Here is a 4,982-nt window from a genome sequence, read left to right on the forward strand (position 1 = left end):
CTTCTACTCCCATGGCGAGACTTTGTCATACCAAATTTGGTGTTGATTTGAAGAAATCTCTAGGAGGAGTTCGTTAAAATACAACGCATGGAAATGGCAAAAATGACACAAAATTTGCTCATAATATTAAAAATAACCGACTTCCTGTTGGGTTTAGAATTTTGCTCCAAGAGTCTTTTTTGTAGGTATCATTTTGGAGAAGCGAAATAATAATAATAATAAACGGAGCAATTCCAAGAGGGTCCTCACACCATCGGTGCTCGGGCCCTAATAAACAAAGCAGATACATGAGGGTCCTCGCACCTCGGTGCTCGGGCCCTAATAAACAAAGCAGATACAAGAGGGTCCTCGCACCTCGGTGCTCGGGCCCTAATAAACAGAGGTAGCAAACAAGTAACCTTTGATATTATGTCTTTGAGGTAACCCTCACCCTAAAAAAAAACAAAAAAACATCTGATCTAAGCAATATTAAACCATTAAACTGTAGCAATATTTATAACAACTCTAAACATGAACACATTGTGTTTCCTGTATTAAGCTCAGGAAAAATAATAAAATAAATTAAAAAATATATATGAATGAATGTCACGTGACCGTAGGCTACATATATGCGATGACCGTTGTAATTTGTATCAGATGACCGTTGTGATTTCCTCAGCCTACTGTACCCTCAACATTTTTTGATCATTTTCCCCACATTAATAACCTGTAAATAGAACCAGTTGTATATATTAAGTTCCTGTTCATTCATTACATGTCTTTCTACTACTGTTGTTTTAAAAGTTAATTAGTCGTCTTTAAGTTTGTTTGTAGTTTGTCGTCAGTTCGTCAAGTGGTTGGTAAGTAACATTTATTTGGATTAATCAGCCTTTTGATATCTTTACGTTTGACTATATTCGATAAGAATCATTATACATGTAAACACATACACTTAAATACAAACAACCTAACTTAAACTAAATACCGAAATGTTAAGGGCGCTTTTTTCCCCTAGTGAAAACAGCTGATGTACGTCATCAAATTCACTTCAACGCCATTCTGAGCGAATCCAATCATCGGTCGGGCGGGAAAATCTGAAGCGCTATTGGTACTGAGGAATATAACGTAGAAATGTAAAATGTTGCTATACACAGCACTTGCACTGAATCTAAAATCCATGGCTCTGTACCCTCAAATAGTATACTTTTCAGGGAAACCCATTTGTGATGGTCCAAAAACTAAGTGGACAATCAAGTGCACTTGTATTTTACACCGCAATAACAAGTAAGATTTACACTCAGCGGCTTTTCGAAATTGCTCACTAGTTTTCATTCATTCCTACAAGTTAGCTTTAGTATTGGACATCGTAATGGGCTATCTCGGATTGATTTAGACCCACCAGCTCTGACAAATGTAAGGCAAGTCAACCATGAACAGAGGCTCCGAGCTAACGTAATAACAGCGGCCCGGATCAAGTTACACAAGCACTAAACGTATATGATGTCCATTTAACATACACGAAATCACAAAAAGTCCTGTTCAGTGACAACAGTTTAACAAACTCACGGTTGCGGGATTTCGTTTCAAGTTCACCTTACCAAACCATTCAGACTTCGCTTGTACCATGACGCTGATCAATTTTCTCAGTTGAATAAGGCTTTGAACCCGTGCCATGTTGTTCTTGCAGCTCGACATCAGCACCTACCAGCCAATCGAATGCCTTGCTTGAAACAGAGGAAACCCAATTAAAATCTCGCGAGACACTAAGCGCCATTCAACTCTCACCTGAAAATTAGATAGACACCAAGCACGGCATTATTGTTATTGTTGCATAAGATTTCTATTTTAAATAAGTGCTGTTGTTTTTAACTTTTATCAAAGAATCCTGAAAAATGTTCACTGGTTTCTAAAGAAAATAAATAAATACATAAAACACATATACTAAGCTGCACAACTATTTCCAACACTAATAATAAATCATCATATTAGAAGGATCATGTGACACTGAAGACTGAAGTAATGATATTGAAAAACCAGCTTTGCATCTCAGAACAATTATATTATATATATATTATATATCAAAGTATATTAAAATAAGACACCTATATTTTTAATTTCCAAATTAAAATTTGAATTTTTTTTTTTCTGTATTTTGAATTAAATAAATACAACCTTAGAGCAGAACAGAATTCTTCTGTGATCACATGATACTTTGGAAATCATTTTAATACGTTGATTTGATGCACACAATTGTGAAAAGATTTACATTGAATATATGTACAGTGAAAATGTATTTTCATAAAATAAACAGTCTTAAGCAATACCATTTCTTTCAAACACATGAAAATCTAACCAGTACCAAACTTTTGTCTGTGTAAATGTATAATTATATGTGAACAGATCTCTTAGGTGCAACTGATGTTTTAAAAGAACACTATGTGATGAAAAGAGAATTTAATCTATGTTTAAACCTCAATTACAGAAGACTGTCAATCTCTGATTAAAATTTAGATATGTAATAGTATATTTATGTAGTCATTTTAAATTTCAGCATTTAACTATGTCCTTTGTTTAATTTGACTACAGAAAGTTATCCATTACCATCCGTCAACCAACTAAAGGTATGTACATTATGTTAATGCATATGACTTGGTAGGCCAGTAAACAAACAACAAAAAAATAGGTTTGTTTGTATTAAGGTCTTAATACTATGGCTTCAAATGAACCATCCTATTGGACACTGAGACGAAAAGCAAAGGACAAGGTGGATCAGCAACTGCAGACAATACAGGCAACAACTTGGGGGAAATAATTGGGTTGGATGCACAGTAAAACCGGTCAAGGTCAAAATTATGATGAAGATACATTTATGGGCTGTCTCTCTCATGTTGATGAGACTGAAGATGTCAAGTGTTCCTGATGACAGTGAATCAGACACAGAATCAGAATCAGATCCAAATTCATTAAATGATGATTTGGCATCCTGGGCTACTGAACACAAAATCACACATGTGGCATTGAATTCATTGCTCAACATTCTACGGCTACACAGTTTAAATCTACCAAAAGACTCCAGGACATTGCTAGGAACTGTGCGTTTAAACCCTGAAATTCAAGACAAGGCTGGTGGGCATTATTACCATTTCGGAGTGCTGAATTCAATTGCAGAGGTGCTACATCAGAATGTTGACATTCTGCGCAACATTCACACGCTGGAGCTTCAGGTCAGCATTGATGGTTTGCCACTTTATAAGAGCTCAGCAACACAGTTCTGGCCCATCCTAGGGACACTGCAAAACATCAAACAAGAGGAACCAGTGACACTAGGTTTATTTTGTGGCACAAGTAAACCTACATCCCTAGCAGAGTACCTTCAAGAATTCATCTCTGAAGTAAATGAATTAGCTAAAGGATTTGAATTTGATGGAGTGATGTTCAATTTAATACTCTCTTCGATGGTCTGTGATGCACCTGCCCATGCATTCCTGAAAAATGTTAAAGGTCACACAGGCTAACACGGATGTGAAAAATGCACACCTGAAAATAGAATGACATTTCCAAGAACTGACATGCCTTTAAGAACTAATGAGATCTTCAGAAATAAGACAGATGCTGATCATCATCATGGTCCATCACCTCTTGAAGAAACATCCCTAAACATGGTCTCTGGTTTCCCCCTCGACTACATGCACCTTGTGTGCCTCGGAATCATGAGACGGCTTCTTCTCTTGTGGCTAAAGATGGGTCCTCTGACTTGTAGGCTGTCAGGATCTCAAATAAACACATTGTCAGAAAGACTGTTAAATGCTCGGAGAAGTGTGCCCATGGAGTTTGCAAGGAAACCAAGGGCACTGAGAGAAATTGATAGGTGGAAGGCAACAGAGTTTAGGCAGTTTTTACTGTATACCGGACCTGTCATGATGAAAGATCTCCTTAACACACAGGTGTACAAAAATTTCTTGATACTTTTTGTGGGAATCTTTATCCTGTGCAACAACAGTTGAAGTTCAGTTCAGTTGAAGAATACTGTGATTATGCCAATGACTTACTGGTGCTCTTTGTCTCTCACTTTGGTCAACTGTATGGTCCACAATTCTTGTCCTACAATGCACACTGTCTTGTACATCTTGCAGATGATGCAAAAAAGCATGGTGTCCTTGACAACTTCAGTGCTTTCAAGTATGAGAATCACCTAAACAAACTCAAAAGACTTCTGAGGAAACCAACATGCCCACTCAGTCAAATAGTAAAAAGACTCTCAGAAATGCAAAGATGCTGCAAAAAAACTCACAAAACCAGGCCACATCTGCTCAAAAAACCACATGCGACTGGTCCTCTTCCTGCATCCTTCCATGAGGCGACACAATATAAAGAGTTGAGAACAAGCCCTCACACTCTGAAATTGGATCAGGCAAACAGTCACGTTTGCATTGGCGGCAAAGTTGCTAAGCTGCAAAACATCATTTCATTAAGGGATGAAATTTATGTTGCTTACAATACCTTCAACCACCAGGAATCCTTGTTTGACTATCCACTGCCATCCTCTACACTTGGCATTCATTTAGTGGATGACCTCTCAACAACAGTTGATTTCTGCAAGTTTGAGGAAATAGAGAGCAAAATTTTTCTTGTCCCCTATCACAATCAATTCATTTCAATTCCTCTTTTACATATGGAGTAATTCTTTATCAGCACTTTTTGTTTCATAGTTCATGCATTTCAAATACATTGTTCAAAATTAAGTTTCATTTAAGAGTTAATGAAAAATACGGGTTTCAGGCTTGCAAAAAAAAAAAAAAAAATGTACCTAATCGTGGAGTTTGAGGGAGAAGGGACGACTGGACCAGCTTCCAAGTCCTGGTATGCAGATGGCTACTCCTGGTGGCCACCATATAAAGATCTTGACAGGTTGCTGAAGAGTGTTAGGACAATGGAGGCACCACAGCCAGAAAAAGGGTGGACCCGACATAGAGCAAGAATACTGCACGAGTCTGGTAAGAGTA

The 4,982-nt window shown here is 37.5% G+C and overlaps 2 long non-coding RNA genes across 3 annotated transcripts in view; one reads left to right on the forward strand and one right to left on the reverse strand.

Moving 5' to 3' along the window:
• The first annotated feature begins 287 nt into the window (after positions 1–287).
• LOC113099668 (uncharacterized) lies at positions 288–2,600 on the forward strand. The gene is made up of 2 exons (XR_003289492.1): positions 288–839; positions 2,566–2,600. It is a non-coding gene; the product is annotated as an uncharacterized LOC113099668 (long non-coding RNA).
• LOC113099667 (uncharacterized) overlaps positions 1,169–4,982 on the reverse strand; it is a 4,255-nt gene continuing 441 nt past the window's right edge. Inside the window, exons 2-7 of one of the 2 annotated variants that reach the window (XR_003289490.1) lie at positions 4,787–4,970; positions 4,480–4,572; positions 4,029–4,105; positions 3,616–3,740; positions 3,120–3,269; positions 1,169–1,703 (exon numbers count right to left, since the gene is read on the reverse strand). This is a non-coding gene — a long non-coding RNA (uncharacterized LOC113099667). Of the gene's footprint in view, positions 1,704–3,119; positions 3,270–3,615; positions 3,741–4,028; positions 4,193–4,479; positions 4,573–4,786; positions 4,971–4,982 lie in introns of both variants that reach the window. The other variant, XR_003289491.1, reaches the window with a different exon arrangement.

The sequence above is a fragment of the Carassius auratus genome, unplaced genomic scaffold (genome assembly GCF_003368295.1).
Source record: "Carassius auratus strain Wakin unplaced genomic scaffold, ASM336829v1 scaf_tig00217001, whole genome shotgun sequence".
NCBI lineage: Eukaryota > Metazoa > Chordata > Actinopteri > Cypriniformes > Cyprinidae > Carassius > Carassius auratus.